This window comes from Myotis brandtii, unplaced genomic scaffold, assembly GCF_000412655.1.
Source record: "Myotis brandtii unplaced genomic scaffold, ASM41265v1 scaffold398, whole genome shotgun sequence".
Lineage (NCBI taxonomy): Eukaryota > Metazoa > Chordata > Mammalia > Chiroptera > Vespertilionidae > Myotis > Myotis brandtii.
Genome location: NW_005365280.1, coordinates 1,378,066 through 1,396,498, shown reverse-complemented (window position 1 = coordinate 1,396,498; position 18,433 = coordinate 1,378,066). Strand labels below are relative to the sequence as shown.

Sequence of the window (18,433 nt, the reverse complement as noted above, 5' to 3'; positions counted from 1 at the left end):
CTCTCTTTCTCTTCTGAGTTAAGATTATTGGTTTCCAACTTCCTCCAAATGCCTTCAATTGGATGTTATATAGGTGCCTCCAAGGTGAGGCTAAACCTACACTGTCCCTTTCCCGGTTCCTTGTTTAGAGAGACAAGATCAGCCAGTCATTGGTGCTGGACACCAACTTCTCCTCCTGTGTAGTTCATCCCTTGACCACATGCTGTGGTTTTACCTGTTAAATATTCTACTCACTCTTCTTCCGCCCCCTGGCCGTTGTTCTGTTTCAGGCCATTAGAATCATGTGCCTGGACTACTGCAGCCACTTCCAAAAGAAGCCACTTGCTTTAAGTCCTTCCTATGTTCCATTCATCCCACTATGCTGAGAATTATTTTCCTAAAGAAAGAAGTGGTTGAATTATTCCCATTCCTGAAAAAACCTTGATAGCATGTGGAAGTATGGAAAAGTGTTTCTAGTACACTGTTAAGTATAAAACTCATACTTCAAAATTGTATATACAGGGGGTCCCCCAAAAATGTATACATACATTAAATATAATTATAAAGGCAGTGTTTATTAAAATACATTTTATTTTCATTTAGCAGCTATCAGCTGTTAAAGTCTATATGCATTTTTTTGGGTGACACCCTGTATATATGGAATACAAAGTAACAATGAAAATGTATGTCTGTCAACAAAGACTAGAAGTAAAGCAAAAATGAAGATGTTCATAGTATTAGAGTGGTTAGTACTTTTTTTAAAAAAAAATACTCCTTTGGTAATTTTACATAAATAATGAATGAATAGGATGAAGTGCAAGGAAAAATTAAAAGGATTTTGTTAATTTCCCTTTCCTAGAAGGTAAAATGTGACCTTCATTGCATGGCATTCAAGACCCTGAGGAATTCATTATCAACTTACCACAGTGATGGCGAACCTTTTGAGCTTGGCGTGTCAGCATTTTGAAAAACCCTAACTTAACTCTGGTGCCGTGTCACATATAGAATTTTTTTGATATTTGCAACCATAGTAAAACAAAGACTTATATTTTTGATATTTATTTTATATATTTAAATGCCATTTAACAAAGAAAAATCAACCAAAAAAATGAGTTCGCGTGTCACCTCTGACAAGTGTGTCATAGGTTCGCCATCACTGACTTACCATTTAAATCTCATTGCCCATCCTTCCCATCTCTCCACACAACACATTTTTCCTTTCTAAGCATACTATATATTTTAATAACCATGCCTTTCTTCATGTTGATTCTTCTGCATGAAATTGTCTCTCTCTACAAGGCCACTTTCTCATTCATTAAGGTCTAATGAAAATGTTCCTTCTCCCTGTGTTAGCACTATGCATTGATATTTTTTGTTTATGTAGATATTTTTCTGTCTGGTTCATGCAGATAGTGATTGCTTTAATTTAAACCCTGTATTGCTAGTATTAAGCCAGTTTCTGCACCTAACGTATCTTAATAAATATTTATGGATGATGAGAAAAAAAGAAAGAACTAATTCAGAAATATACAAGTAATTCTTCAGGTAAGATTTAAATTTTTTTCAGATAAACTCAGTGCTAATTACCATGTTGTAAAAATTACAAAAAGTAGATGTTTTTTGGTTAAGCAATTTTTACAAAAATAGTTGGATTCGGCATCAGGCCATTTCAACTAAACTTCAAAAGCGATTCTTTAGTATTTGGAAATTCTGTCTTCAGCTTCTTAGCCACATTTGTGAAGTTACTAGAAATTGCTTTTTAAACTGTTTTGTGTCATGAAAAACCCTATCAGCCAAATCAGAAATCCGAAGAGATGACACATCCAGAGCTGGCAGCATGACATGAATATGTGATATTTTTTTTCTTAAGCAAATTAAAAAGCCAAGACTGGATAACATTAAAGGATTGATGTAACTTTTTCAATTATGAAAGGCTATTCTACTCTAGGAATATACTTGTTACTTTTTTTTTCATTTCTAAGAATTCTATTTAGTTAAAATAGCAAAGGAGAAAAAAATATCTTGGCTTAAATAAAATGAAAAGTCATCTCCAAAATTAATTTGGCATCATCAAAAGATTTTTTTGAAAGGGAGGAGTAGGATGCTTTATAATATCACATGATAAGAAGCTACTAAAAAAAATCATCATTTGCATTTGTGAGCTAGGAATTCAGAATGGGATTTTATGGTGATTAATGTGTGAGGCATGCTATACATCTTTTTAGGTAATATTTTGACATTAAATATCATTTACTACTATATATTTTCTTATTCTTATATATATTTTCCCATTAATATTTTAGTTAGAATCAGTAAGTTGGAAGAGAATTTCAATTTGAGATTTGCCAATTTTTTCTGCATGATATTTTTACCCGGTTTTTAGTTTTCTTGCCTATAAAATTATGAAAAAGTTGAACCACTGTTAGGTTAACAAATTAACAACATGTATTGATTGATACTGTCTTGGAAACATTACAGACCACATCACTTTTCAGCATTTCGTACAGTTGATCTTTGTTTTGCACAGTGAAGAACCTTTGCGGAATTTCTTATTTTTTTCTGTCCTGAGCATTGCATGCATTTGAAAGCCTGACCCTTTGACTATTTAGAACAGTGGTTCTCAACCTTGGCTGCACATTAGAATCACCTGGGAATCTTTTTAAAATTCTGATTTCTGGGCCTCATCCTCCGGAAATTCTTTCTTTGTTACTAATGTTGTGGCCCCACCCCATAACAAAGAAACAGAATTTCCGGAGGATGAGGCCCAGAAATCAGAATTTTAAAAAGATTCCCAGGTGATTCTAATGTGCAGCCAAGGTTGAGAACCACTGGTTTAGAAGATCTGACAAGAAATCTACCATGGCTCAGGTGAATGAGTGCAGACTCACAGTTCACCTTTAGTTATTCTCTGCTGCACCATCTATGGGGCTGCAAACTTTTCCGCTTACTGCTGTTCATTTACCAAGAGGTACTGGCTGTCGAATTGCTCTTTTGTGAGAGCCAGTACGCGAAAGCATCCTAAATATCTAGTGACAAAAACCCAAGAAGGCGATAGACTATTGCAGTTTTCATTACAGCTTCAGGTGCTTCTCGATGTAGTAGGTGCTTATCTTCAGCTGCCCTCTGCAGACCAGGTGTATGGGTCCGTGGAGTGAGATTGTGGCTGTAGCATAGCTAAGGTTGTCTAGCGTGGGTTAGCACAAGCAGAAATAAGCATAGGAACTTGAATTAGGAAGGCTGCAAAGGAGAAGACAACTCTTTGTGACACTTTAAGGATATACATCCAGAATAGAATACCTTGATGAATTTCAAAGTTTCAAAATCCAGCCCTTAGAAAATTGTTTACAGTCATCGTTGATTTTTCTAGTAGTACATAATAGATCGCTCTGTAATGCTTTGGGGAAACAATATAATGCCGTGCTTAAGAGCATAGGTTCTTGAGGCAGACTTCCTGGGTTTGGATACAAATCTGCCACTTCATAGTATCTGACATTTAGTAGTTGTGTAATGTTGAGCAAGTTACCTAACCACTTTGGGTCTCAGTTTATCCACCCATGAAATGGGAAAAGTAAAGTAGCCTCTATCAGAGTTGTCAAAACTAAAAGAGTTAAGGCATGTAAAGCTTTTTAAAAAGTGTTAGCTGTTACTATCATGTCACTTTCATAGTATTCACTTAGACAGTTACTTAGTTCATAATACAATTTTCCAGTCGTGACTTTATTCTTAGTGGCTTCCTTCAAATTGAATTTATGATTTTTTACTCAGGGAAGGTGAAACGTGATTGAATTCAACTAGGGAAGGTGGGAACACACAGGAGTGAGCTGTTTGGTCTAGTTAGGGAGTGGCGAGCACGTGGAGGAGGTATTTTGAGCTAGACTTTAACTGTGGTTAGGATCACAAGGGCCAGAGATGGGAGCAAGGTGTCCCAGGCGAGAGGGTGAGTGAACAATGGTGAGAAGGGAGAGGGCAGTATGTGACTGAGGAATGCTGGGGACCGTTTTGGGACAAGTGGAAGTTTTGTGAGGTGGAGTAATGGCTGATTGGGAGAAAAAGCAGGTCATTTTGCTAATTTTATGATAATAATTAATATGGCCCTGGCCAGGTAGCTCAGTTGGTTAGAGCAAGCATGTCAAACTCAAAGGCTAAAAAGGGCCAAAAAAACAAGGTTTAAGGTTATGGGGGCCGCAAAAAAAAAAAAAAAGCTTCAATTTTCATAGAAACGTAGGTTTACTTCAATAGAGACATACTGAATACAAAGGGCTTAAATAAGTAATTATTAACATAAAATAGAACATTTCAATAAAATTAATATTTTTTCTTGAACATTAACTTACCAGACATTGAATAACTGCACAAATTAATAAGTGTAACGCAAATAAGCCTATTTTTTTTGTTCTCCGAAAGTGAAATATTTCCTTTTGTGCACACCAAACAAGTCAGTCCAAGACTGATGACATGGCAATCGGCTGCTAAAATATTTGCTGCTAGTATTAGTGGAGAGAAATGGTGCACCTACACATAGGCGCGTAAGGGAAATGAATGCAACACGATTATAGTATTCAGTCATTAGCAAACGTTGTAGTTTGTTAATAATTATGTATAACAGGATATTGTAAAAATTAAGTTATGAAATTCTTATTTTAATGTTTCTTACATACCATTATATTGGTTGGGCCACAAAAGTATTCGTTGTGGGCCACATGTGGCCCACGGCCCTCGAGTTTGACATGCTTGGGTTAGAGCATAGTCTCTATAAGCCAAGGTCGTTGGGGGTTTGATCTCCAGTCAGGGCATATAGAAGAATCAACCAATGAATGCATAAATAAGTGGATTTGTTGCTCCCTCTCTCCCTCCGTCTCTTCCTCCATTCCCTTCTCTCTCTAAAATCAATTTAAAAATTATTACTATGAACTGTGAATTGAGTGGCTACCTTACACCAGATTCTGTGATTGGTGCTTTACATCAATGAGCTCAGATCACAGCTCCCCATTGCAGTTCTAGCCCCATTTTTACAGATGAAAACAATTAATCCCATGCCAATGGCTGGTAGTTTCTCTTAGGTGGTAGCAGGCCATTGAAGGTTTAAAATGGGAGAGGGCACACTCAGGGTCAGCAGTGATTTACTTACCTGCTTTGTTAGACTCTGAGTTCTCTGAAATTAAAGACATGTCTTATACCCTCTCTGTTCCCCAGGAGAAACAGCCCTGCCCCTTCGGCATGGCCTATACTCGTAAATACGGGGAGAGTCTATTCTAAAAGCTCCGTTCAACACAACTTGGAAGATACTTTGTGTACATTTTTCTTCTTTAAGAAGAAACGAATTAATGCATCGAATAGTAGTCAAACTAATTCCTTTGTGCCTGTACATGTTTCATCTCATCTGATCCTCACAAAAAAATCTTAAGTATGACTTTTACATTCATATTACATGTTATTATAATACATGTGGTTATTGGTGCTGAAGAAGATTACAGTGTGTAGAAGTAAAGCTAGGATTCAAACCCTGGACTCCGAACCCCTAGCCTGTACTCATCCCATCACCCTGTACATGCAATCAAACTATCAGACCACTCCTGATTTCCAGTCTCCACTAGGGTGGTGCTTTTTCACAGGTTTAAGACCACTTTGCTAGCTCTCTGTTGCTTTCAGAGAAACTAAAGTTCCACAAGGAACTCATCTACTTTGTAGAGCAGTGGTTCTGTTTCTTTGTTATGGGGTGGGGCCACAACATTAGTAACAAAGAAAGAATTTCCGGAGGATGAGGCCCAGAAATCAGGATTTTAAAAAGATTCCCAGGTGATTCTAATGTGCAGCCAAGGTTGAGAACCACTGTTGTAGAGGTTGATGGGAAAGAAATTGTTTTCAGCTGTCCTCATGACCAACATCCTTCTCAATGACCTGCTGGCAGGTGGCTCCTCTAGGAGCCCATCAAGTTAGCCACTTATAGGAGCCCGGCGGCCTGTGGTAGGCGGGCACGCAGAGTGAGCTTGCTCTTGGCAGTGAAATGGAGTTCGGGAGTGAGTACACTGCGAGAACCCTAGATGTGTAAGGTGGGTACTTTGCTTGAAACCAAGTTTGTTATACTGAAAATACTTAGCAACAGGCAGAGCAGCTCTGCTTACAAGTGCTGAGTGGAATTTGGAATGACACTTAGTGAAAGGGGAAGTTTAATTCCCACTCTCAAAGGTTGTCACCAGTGAACCTAAAAGCACATATTACGTAAATTCATCGAAATCTGCATTTAATAACTTGACGAATTTTGGAGTGGTTATCTGCTCTATGACATTGATCCGCATAAGATTCTCCAAAATATCAGAGGTGGAAATTAGGACTCTTAAACGTTTGGTGCCTGTGCTGGTTCCTGTTTCCAGAGGCTTAGCTCCCCTGCCGCAGTACCCACTTTGCAGGAATGGCCGTGGTGCTCTGTTTTCCTGGTGAGCGTCCACATTGGTCTCACCCCTTCCTTTACCAGCACTGCCCTCATCCATTTGGGAGAGTCAGTGAGCCAACAGCAGTCTGTCTTGGGGACCCAGCCACCAATCCAGCACTGAACTTTGAAAGTGTCCTTAACATGATTTTTCAGTGTATACAAATACTTATCTATCTATCTTCTAGTATCTGTCTATCTATAATTGTGGTAAATCTATAATGTCAAAATTACCAATTTAACCATTTCTAAATGTATAACTCATTGCATACATTCACAATATTGTGTAACCATTTCCACCATCCATTTCCAGAGCTTTTTCATATTCCCAAACAGAAACTCTGTACCTGTTAAACACCAATACCTCGTTCCTCCCACTCCCCAGCTCCTAGTAATCTCTGCTTTCTACCTCGATGAGTTTGCCTTGTCTAGGTAGCACACATACCTAGAATCAAACAATGTTAGTCATTTTGTGTTTGGCCCATACTTTTAACACAGTGTTGCAAGTATACGTGTTGTGTGTGTGTGTGTATGTGTGTAAAATATTTTTTTTCAATACTTCATCATATCAATATTATCAATAAGATGTAATATGCATTCGAATTTAAGAAACTAGGTTCTATATGAATATGGCCAAACAGGATATAGAAAATGTTCCTCATAGTAAGTGAAGAAAATAACCCTTGGAAGACAAAATCCAGACTTCTACCGGGGAGTTTGCCCTTCCTCCTTGGAGCCAGTTGGCCCTCACTTTGGTTCTGGCCCCTGTTCGGCCTGCGTCCCTGGCAGGATGTCTGTGAGCCGGCTTGCATTTCTGTGACGCCTCCTGGAAGAGCTCAGAAATGTGTAGGGACCATCTCTTGACTCACTTCTGCTTGACTCTTCTTCCCATTGATTTTTTTAAGTTACTCATTCAGTCTCCCAGCCTGTGTCCAGCAACGGGCAGAAACTCGATGGCTGCCGGTGAACCACAGCCCTCCACTTGCGGCGACGCCACGCACAGCAGGAGTATGCCCTTCTGCACAGAAGCAGAGGCATTGTAGCTTTAACTGCAGCGTGGAATTGTAGTCGCGGTCAGCATAATTCTCCTGGTTACATCTTACAGAGCCACAGTTGAAATAGTGAGTTGGTGCATCGGAGTGAACGTGTTCTTTTCAGATTTCTGTGCTGGCAGTTGCCAGGCTGGTCCAGGCTGCACTTCACGAGCACCCCAGAGATCGAGAGCCTAAGAAAGCAGGCCCAGGAGGGTCTAATCTCCTGAAAGTTAATGGAACAGTAATGACTTTCTGCTGTGCTGAGGCCGAGATTTGGCTCAAATCCCAGAAGCCTGTGATTCTCAAATCTTCTCTCATGGTACATCTTTTTCTTCTGGCAAAGGCTCCCTGGATTGATTTAAAGTTGAGGTGCTTAGAGGGCTTACTCTCTTCTCGTTTTCTCTCGCCGTAATGAAGATGGACTGGGGTGCTCTCCCCGTGTTGGATTTCCAGCGTGGGGCTGAGCAGAACACTGTTGTAAGTGGCCCTTTTTCCAGCTTTGACTGAGCCCAAACAGCTCATTGATTTCTTTTTTTTTTAAATATATTTTATTGATTTTTTTACAGAGAGGAAGGGAGAGGGATAGAGAGCTAGAAATATCGATGACAGAGAAACATCAACCAGCTGCCTCCTGCACACTCCCCACTGGGGATGTGCCCGAAACCAAGGAACATGCCCTTGACCGGAATCGAACCTGGGACCTTTCAGTCCGCAGGCCGACACTCCATCCACTGAGCCAAACCGGCTAGGGCGTGCAGCTCATTGATTTCAAGGGTGCGGTGCTAGGCCACTCAGCACTGCCCATCCCCACCTCATCCACATTTCTTTATAAGCACTGAGTGTAGTAGCACCGTGACACTGATCTGAGGTACTCTCTTAGGAAACTGAGATGGTTTCCACAGGCTAGGCATCTGTCTAATAAATTTCTGGGGATGACATGTTTTCCTGATGAGGTAGTCAAGACACACACTGGAATAGCCCCTCTAAACAGAACATGGAAACATTTCTATTTAGCCATTTGAACTCAGCAAAACAGTGTACCATGGTATTAATGATACACTAGAGGCCAGATACACAAAATTCGTGCAAGAGTGGGCCTTCCTTCCCCAGGCTGCCGGCACTGGCTTCCCTCCAACACCCAGGACCTGGGCTTTGCTTGCAGCCTGCTGGCCGGTGGCCTGGGCCTCCCTCTGCGGGGCAATCATGGGGCGATGGCCAGGCCCCCGACCAATTGCATCACACCCACCTTGGCTGGCCTGGCACCAGTGGGTGTCATAGCATGGTCATCTGGATAGTCGTTCAGCTGTTCGGCTGTTCAGTCGATTTGCATATTACGCTTTTATTATGTAGGATATGCTTGGCATTAAAGAGGGCTGTAAAGAAATATGCAGATCATGGCCCTTTAGGGGTGTCCCCACCCTCGAGGTGCATGCATACATGTGAATGTGTTATGGACCAGGCACACTGGTCTCCAAGCTGGTGACACTTCAGCTTCCAAGCTTCTGATTTGCACAGGCCCCTTCTAAGGCCTGGTATCTAATTATGTTGATAATTTTGTGAACTTTTAAAGAGCCGCCCTCATACTCATTAGACTGGATTCACCCCTTGTTAGGAAAACCTATGCATATGTTAATGGAATATAGTTATTTCTCCTTCATACTAGTATGTGAAATTTCCCCAAATCTGCCAGCCCACAAAACAGAAAAATTAAGGGGCTGTGGAGAGCCTTTAGTATCTTCCCCAGTTGTTTCTAAGGAAGTTTATATCTTGGACATTTACCAAATAGTAATATGTTTAACTGGTGGTTACTACATCCTCAATTTCCCAAAACGATGACTAACAATTATGATTCACATGTTCCTGGGAACCCCTCCCCCCGACTGCCCTTTGCCTGGAGTGGTGAACTGCATGTCAGTTTCTTAGGAGTTGAGGAAAATTGAACTGTATAGCTTCTTGTCTTGTCCTCACGCCACCTAAAGAAAACGTTAATTTAATGGCTATTGTGTGAAACATTTTTTCCTAGCTTGACTTGGTTGTTTTCTCTGCCACGAAGTCACTTGTTATAGGTAACTTTGATTTGAGAAGTAGCTGTTTTTAGTGCCCTAAATTAGTTTCTTCTTCCTTTTCCAAGAGTTTTTTTATGATGCCCAGCCTGTTTGTTGTTAGGTGTAAAAGCTAATTTAGTTTAGATTATTTTTTTTAAACGCACCTGATATAGTATTCAACCTATGACATTTCCTGTTGAAATAGCACTGCTCTGGCCTGAAAGGAAAAGACCCCAAGAAAATATAACCCATTTTTTTAAAAATATATTTTATTGATTTTTTACAGAGAGGAAGGGAGAGAGATAGAGAGTTAGAAACATCGATGAGAGAGAAACATCGATCAGCTGCCTCCTGCACACCTCCTACTGGGGATGTGCCCGCAACCCAGGTACATGCCCTTGACCGGAATCGAACCTGGGACCTTTCAGTCCGCAGGCCGACGCTCTATCCACTGAGCCTAACCGGTTTTGGCTATAACCCATTTTTTTAAAAAAACGGAATAAACTGTTTGTCTGTTTTGAAGGTTTTAAAATAACTCACAATATTTATTAGCCATTTGACTTATTAGTCAAAAATCTTAGGGAGGTGTGATGTCCGAGACTATTAAGGTGAGTGACAGTGGGTGTGGGCTGGATCTGTATGGCGCAGTGCAAGGTGACCGCAGAGTAGAACACAGCCCCGTATATGTTGTCCTACCTGAAAGGGGGAAGCCTGTCCAGTGGCCTGCTTGGCAACAAAACTTTCATTGATGACTTAGCAGCCACAGAGAAGGGCTGAGGCGGGCAGAATACAGCCGGCGGGATGATGTGGAGTTGGGGGAGGAGAGTGGTCCCACAATCTGGGTTTCAGTTCGTGGTCTGTCCCTAATTTTGTGACCTTTGGAAAGTTACCAGTCTTCCCGGAACAGTTTTCTCCTGTGTAAGAGGAGGGCAGTAGCCTGGATAACCCTTGGAAGTTCCCTTCGCCTGGGACATTCTGTATCTGAGGATTGACAGACGTCAGACTTAATGGGAAATGAAAACGGTAAGACTAGAAGTGGAACAGGTAGAAAGGAGGTAGCTATGTGGACAGTGGTCTAGATTCTAGACCTTTCGGACCTCATCCGTGGACCACCAGTTGGCGACCGCTGGTCTAGAAAGCAAGTTGGAAATATCCCCAGTATGAATTCAGTCGTATGTCTCTCTCCATAGGCAGGAGACTTCTGTTTGAGAACTGAACACAGCCTGAGGTGAGGGATGAGCTCTGGGGTAACTTACTTTCACCTGGAAAACACCTTTCAAGGACCTGTGCTCCCCTTGCCCGGCCTGTGCTCCTGACCTTCCTCAGCACAGAGGCTTAGCTTTGTATTTGTGCCCAGTGCTGTGCTGGCTTCGATGCCTCCTCCCCTATACCTTCTCACCGATGCCCTGGGAGATGCTCCTGGGCCCCAGTAGGTTTTCTTTCTCATTCTGAGCCCTGTTGAGGTTCACCTCTGCAGAATCAGATGCATTTATTTATCTTGGCATTGTCCCACTTCAAGAATCAGATACTTTTGCATTTCTTTTTGCCAGAACTCACACATATAAATGAGCTTTTGTAATCAGCAGGGTAGGTTGACACTGAAATATCAGAGTCCTTGCCAGTTTGCTACTTAGTTGCTCAGTTAACACTGAATTCTGTCACTGCTCTAGTTTCTGTGTAAGAATAGCTCCTTCTCTTTAGAATTTAGTTACCAAGTGGGGGAGACCAGTGCAAATGGAAGCACCAGGAACGCAGTAATAGTAATATTAGTAATGCTTTTGAAAGCAATAGACATTTTCTGAGTGCTTACTAGGTACCAGGAATGTGCTGATAGGCACTTTACATGCACTAATTGTGTGTGCCCACATACATACAAATACATAAAAAATAAATGTCCAGTTTTCACAACAACTCTGCGAGATAGGGATGATTATTATCCACCTTCTTCAGATGAAGAAACAGGCCCAGAAAGGAGAGGTAGGTACACTTTAGGCATGAGTAGGATTAACTAACATGGAGAAATAGATGTTAGTGCTAGGTAAGCGCTAGGTCTATTGTGTGGATACCAGAACTAGACGGGGTTAGTTTAGATGGGATAAAGGGGTTTAAACCCTGTTTTGCAGTAAGAAAGAGCCATGATTGTGTGATGTGGGAGACAAAAGGGCATTTCAAGCAGGAGATGATTGCTCATTAGGATAGAAGGTAAACAAGTTGGACCACAAATAGTTTTGCTCAGTTGGAGTGAAGACCATCCCTCTGAGTGATGGCAGCTGGGTAATCAGATTCAAATGAGTGAGGAGCTATTTTGTTAGCGGTAGTGGAGTCACCGCCATCATCAGTAGTAGGTCAGCACTTTAGAAAATGACTCCAGCGTATAGACATGTTTCCAACAGAAATGTGTTAGTCTGCAAAGCAAACAAGGTGCAAGCATTAATTTCCTGCCCTTCCGAGATTTCTCCTGAGTTCTCTTTGCCACATGACATGAGCTTCACACACTGGCTTTGAGCTGTCACCATCTTTACTTCAATTTCCATTCATTAGCCCTTAGTCTTAGGTCTGTATTCACTCGAAGCAGCTAAGAACTTATTCGCTCCAACCCCCCTGGACAGCGTGGGATATTTGTCTATTCCGGCACGTCTGCCTTGCCCTGGCAGCCACATTATACACTCTATGAAGGCAGGTGCGTCTCAGGGAGGGGAGTGTAGTAGCATCTGTTGGCGAACACACATATGCAGCAGCAGTCCTTTAAGGGCTCCAGATGGTAGACATCGGGTAAGAGATTAAAACCTGGGCAAGGACTGAAAGCAAACTGGGGAGACCTGGATTTGTGGGTGCTTGGGAAAAGATATGAAATATATAATAGGTCATATTTGTTTCAAGGGGTTTTTCCTTCAAAACTGGAAAAGGGGGGGAAAAAAACAAACATTGGGAGGGATTTCCCCAGGCTTGTCAATGGCTGGTTTGTGTGTCTAATTAAATACATAATTACTTTGTTTATAATCCTTGTTTGGAAAAGATTTATGGCAGTGCCCTAAATCCCTCAATCTATCAAACAAGAAAATCTTATGAAGTAACCAAGTTAGCAAGCTATATGTGCCTCTTTTTAAATGTTTCTTTTTAACGAGATGAGTATATAATCAACAAGAGAGTAATGTAGTTACATTTCTCATCTATTTTTCACTTTAAAAAATGTTCTTTTCCTTTAAACTTCAAATTGCTTAGCAATTTCACATGTTCTTGTTTCTGTAGAGATTGGCGTTTGTAAAAACTCTAGTGCTGATATGGTAACTCTTATTGTTTTTTCTTGTTGTTTTTTTTTTCTTTTCTTAAAGCCACTCCTGTTTAAGAAAAGCTTTGGAGTGCTATGAACACAACACGCAGGGGCCGGAGGGGTACCTCTGACCGTGCAACCCTTACCCTCTACCCAGGCCCAAGTTTGTTTAAGAAAAGCTTTGGAGTGCTATGAACACAACACACAGGGGTACCTCTGACTGTGCAACCCTTACCCTCTACCCAGGCCCAAGTCACCTGGTCATGTTCTGCCTTGTTGCATGGCTCCCAGGAGCTAAAGTGGTTCTGGACATTAACAAAACTCCTGCCCGTAGGAATTTGGATCTGAGCTTTGGAGAGCAAAGACTTAGTATCTTCTCCTGCCCGCAGCCTCAGTGAAAGGTATGGTGATACTAGCATTTACCTCCTCTCTCAGTCCATCCACCTCTCATGTGTGTTGCCATGTGAAGTCCTCAGAACTCTGTGTGGCAGTATTGACAGATGAGCAGACTTTGTAGGGTCACCCTCGGAGGCTGACAAGACTGACACTGATGCGGCGCCTGTCCTGCTCCAGCCTGTGGAATACGGGCCGGCAGCTGGGGATCATGTGGGGAGATAGTGAGGGGAAGAACAGCAAACAGGGGAGAGAGGCAGTACACACAGTCCACTCCTCGTTGGCAAACAGTGGAAAAGAAGGGAACTTTACCCTGTGCCGCCACCTCAGTAGGAGCATCACCTGTACCCTCCCATGAAACCTTTTAATAACCCCAGGAGATGAGCATTGTTGCATTTTGTTTTACGAATGATGCAGGACAAAGGTTAAATAAGATTAACAGCTCCCATGTCATAGGACATAGAAGGATTCTAAACCAGCTCTGTCTGACAGTAAAGGTAGACTATTTTCAAGCACGAGTGGGTTATTTTTGAGCTTCTCTTCCTCTTTCCTTCTGATGCTTGATTTTTAGTTATTTCATGGTAAATTGAATAAATCCCTGAAAGGATGTATAGGGGAAGTGGAGGTATCCAACACATAGCTGTTAGCACTTAGCCATTCTAATGAAGGTTTGTGGCTAGGAGAGTTTCACAATCACCTGGGAATTTCAGAACACTGGGTTTAATAATTGAGAACTAAAGCAGGGAGAGTCCTATGGAAATGTGGGTCATGAAACCAAAAATCTGAATGAGGAGTGGTGAGGAGGAATCCAGTCGACTTAGAGATTGACGGAATGTCCGGTGAGACCTGTGGGGTAGATGTGGGGCAGATGGCGGGACTGGGATGGTTTAGCTTTGGAGTGATAATGGGGTTTTGATTTGTGGCACCTGGCTGATTTTAATGCTTTGCACATAACAGCTGACCAGAGTGTGGCACCCATATCTAAAGGGGTTGGTGGCAAATATGGTGGCATCGAGTGGGAGCAGATAGTGAGTTTTTCTAACGGGGTGATCAGTCTTGCCCGTCTAGAAAGATTTCTGCTTAGAAGGTCATTGTACAGCAAGCATGTCAAACTCAAAGGCTAACATGGGCCTCATTTATTTAGCCTTTGTTAGCCTTTGAATTTGACATTCTTGCTGTATACCCTCTGGAGCAGCGGTCGCCAACCTTCCGGACCTCACAGACCACCAATGGTCCGCAGGCCACCGGTTGGCGACCACTGCTCTGGAGCACTGTGATCATGATGAGGCCAGAGTTTGGACCATCTGGTATTCACAACTGTGGGAAGAAGCTTGGGCATGGGGTCACAGAGACAAGAATTCAAATCTGGGCCCCATCATTTGTTAACTGTGGACCTGGGCAAGGTGCATCCTCTGAATGATAAATGGGAATAATCATGCTTCATGGGACTGCTGCACATGGCACAGTCAGCACAGTGCCTGGCACACAAAAGTACCTAATCGTTGTCATTATTATCTAAGAGAATATATTATTATCTAAGAGCAGCTCAGAGCGTAGGTGGTCTTTTGTATCATGCTTGTGAAAGCTCTGGTATACCAATGAAAGGGCCCCTTAATTTAGTGAGAGAAATCCTTGAAATTTCTGCTACAGCAAAAATGCAAATTGCTACTGGATAGATTTCTGGCAGACACAGAAACCATTTACATAATGAAACCTCTCTGATATTATTTCTATTAATAGCCACATTTCTAAGTATCAATCTGACCATTTTGTATTTAGACTCATTCTCTCTATGAACAGATTCCATTTACTGCAATGCCTTCTTCATTTCTTCTGACAAGTGTCATTATCTCTTTACGTCATATTATAGTGTTGATGATTTTACAAACGCTTCAAATGTTAGTTTACTCCCCAGGGAGCTCATGTTTAAAAATGCTCTGGTAAGCATGGTACTTAGAGATCTAGGTTCTCTGTACCTTTATGCGCCTACATCATCATTTGCAGTGAAGCGGTTGCTTCTGTTAGCATTTTCCTAACTGATCCCCTGTGATCAACCCACTAAATACTTCAGCATCTTCGTTCACCCATTTGGTCTACACCAGCGGTTCTCAACCTGTGGGTTGCGACCCCTTTGGGGGTCGAACGACCCTTTCACAGGGGTCGCCTAAGACCATCGGAAAACACATATATAATTGCATATTGTTTTTGTGATTAATCACTATGCTTTAATTATGTTCAATTTGTAACAATGAAAATACATCCTGCATATCAGATATTTACATTACGATTCATAACAGTAGCAAAATTACAGTTATGAAGTAGCAACGAAAATAATTTTATGGTTGGGGGTCACCACAACATGAGGAACTGTATTAAAGGGTCGCGGCATTAGGAAGGTTGAGAACCACTGGTCTACACTATCATCCACTCAGGCCCTTGGATTTCTTTATCCGTGTGTGAGGTACATTGTTCCGGGATCAGACTGATTCTGTAAATTGGCCTCACAACTTTAACTTCACAGCTGGGCCCTCCTTTAGGAGGGAGGAACTCTTCTTGAGAGCAGGATGGCTTGCCCCTGCTTGCCTCTGGCCCCTAGCAAGAGAGTCACCAAATGCAGAGGCGCTCAGTGCTTCTTGAATGAGTTCATGAGAGAGGACGTGAGGAAATGCCCATGGTGGGAAGAGGCTTGTCCTGGTGGGAGGGTTTCTAAGACCATCATGGCTCTGAGATTCTATCAGTGTGGACATGACTTACGTGACAGGAAAACTTGGCAGGCACTCTCTCAGGAAGCATTTTCATCTTAACTTTTATAATAGCTCATACGTGGTCAGGATTTTAAAAAATTACCCTTTCCTCAAGGGGGTTATATATAAAGGCTCTAAGCAGGCAACATTGATAAACTTTTTAAAAAATTACGGTTTTCTGTTAAAGACACTACTGCTTTTCTGTTTGTTTTTGAAATATTGATCTTACTAATTAGTACTCTTTTAATTGCCCGTAAGGGAAACTCATCAGAGGCAGCTTCAAGGAAGTGGGAATTTTGATGAGGACATGAGGGTGTCTGTTGGATTTTGGGGAAGGGTGGCAGCTGGGCCTCAGGTGCTAAAATCAAAACAAACCCCAAACCACCAATCCACAGTGAATCTGGGTTTGGGTCATGTAGTGTGAACAGGACTGTTCCCCCCTTTGTGGATAAGGCAATTTCCAGAAAAACAGATGCCAAACAGACAGTCCAGTCTGTGTCCCTACAGAGCTTGTACGAAGGGTGTGTGATTCTTTATCTGTGCTTGTGCTGCAGTTGAAGACTGTGTAATCATTAGTGCTGATATTGCTGGGGGGAAATGTTAATGAAGATGTCTATTCTGTGGGGGTAATTTCTATTTGCAGGGCTCACTAACATTTTTGATCAGAATGGGCAGCTCTTTTCTGGGTGGAGTGCACTAAAAGCACACAACGCGGGGAGTCATTCTTCAGCGTGTTCTGGTTCCTTCTTCTTCTCGCTTGGGCTCGCTGCCCTCGGGCTGGTCCCCTCAGTGCTGGGTGGGGCAGGGGTGCTGAGTTGCTGTGGGCATCCCTCTGCCATAGGAGCCTTGCTGAGGGAGGATCTTGTACTTGGGGTGATGTCGGGTGATGTTGAGGAAATGGCTCAAAAGCAGATGGGACCTGTTTGAGAAGCCTCAACATCACTGGATGTGGTGAAAGAAAAGCAGCCGCACCTCACTCTCGTTCCTATCATATCTCGGAAGGCAACATGGAGTTCACTGCATGGGGTCACACAGTTCCAGGTCACCTGGAACTCAGAGTTTGTGTAATCCAAACTTCTGTCTTCAGAGGAGGAGACAGACCTTCCTAAAGCAGTGAGACTGGCTTGGCCAAGAAGAGGTCAGACTGGACCCAGAGATGGGCATATGGACTCCTGAGTCCATTCTAGCACTCTTTCTGTGGTTTCACATTATCTTTCCAAAATGATCACTTATTGGGCCATAGCTCTGTCCTTACACAGGCTTAGTAGCTATAATAGTCTGCTAGTACACAGTGATAGAAGCTAAAAATCCAAGTTCAAGGTGTCGGCAGGGCTGGTTTCTTCTGAGGTCTCTCTCCTGAGCTTGTAGATGGCCGTCTTCTCCCTGTGACCTCACATGGTCTTCCCTCTGAGCATGTCTGTGTTCTAATCCCCCCTTCTTATAAGGACACCATTTATATTAGATTAGGGCCCCACCCCCATAACTTATTTGACCTTAATCACTTCTTTAATGGCCCTATCTCAAATATGGTCACATTCCAAGGGAGTGGGAGTTAGGACTTCAGAATATAAACTGGGGAGGGGAGGGTCACAATTCAGCTCATAAAAGTATCTATAAATTACTTTGATTCATTAATTGAATTCCATAATTGATTGGTTATGGATGATATTCATTACCCAGTCTTTTTTTTTTTTTTGTTAATCACAGAAGGATATTTTTTCTTTTCCATTGCTTCTGCTTCTTTTCTTTTTTTTAGAGAGAGAGAATGGAAAGGGGGGGAGAAGGAAATATCGATGTGAGAGAGACATATCATTGGTTGCCTCCCGCATGTGTTCCTACTGGGCCAGGGGTCAAACCTGCAACCCAGGTACGTGCCCTCGACTGGGAATCAAACCCGAGACCCTGGGTGAACAGGCTGACACTCTAACCAGTGAGCAACACCAGGCAGGGCCATTACCCAGTCTTTATTTATTTATTTATTGTTTAAAGTATTATGTATGTCTCCTTTTTTCCTATTGACCCCCACCGGCCACGCCCGCTCCCCAGGACAAGCCCCTACCGCCCCAGTGTCCCTGTCCATTGGTTATGCTAATATACATGCATACAAGTCCTTTGGTTGATCTCTTACCACCCCCCACCTTCCCCGGCCTTCTCTCTGAGGTTGGATGATCTGTTCAATGCTACCTTGTCTCTGGATCTATTTTTGTTCATCAGTATATGTTGATCATTATATCACACACTAGAGGACCGGTACACAAAAATTTGTGCACTCGGGGGGGAGGGGGAGGTCCCTCAGCCTGGCCTGTGCCCTCTGGCAGTCTGGGACCCCTCAGGAGATAACGACCTGCTGGCTTAGGCCTGCTCCCGAGTGGCAGAGGGCAGGCCCAATCCCTAGGTGCCTGCCCCGCAGCTCCTGGTCGGGCTCAGAGCAGGGCCAATTGGGGAGTTGGGGCGCCACACCCTGTCATGCACAGAGCAGGGCGGATCGGGAGGTTGCGATGCCACCCTTAGTCACGCTCAGGGTAGAGCCGATTGGGGGG

At 42.6% G+C, this 18,433-nt stretch overlaps 1 protein-coding gene across 13 annotated transcripts in view; it reads left to right on the top strand.

Moving 5' to 3' along the window:
- ATXN1 (ataxin 1) overlaps positions 1-18,433 on the top strand; it is a 440,907-nt gene that overhangs the window by 127,809 nt on the left and 294,665 nt on the right. Inside the window, exon 4 of one of the 13 annotated variants that reach the window (XM_005873028.2) lies at positions 13,091-13,157. The exons of 11 other annotated variants lie outside the window; for them this stretch is intronic. The gene's annotated coding sequence lies outside the window, so the exon portion shown is untranslated. Of the gene's footprint in view, positions 1-7,381; positions 7,480-13,090; positions 13,158-18,433 lie in introns of those variants that run through there. One more of the 13 variants, XM_014545179.1, reaches the window with a different exon arrangement.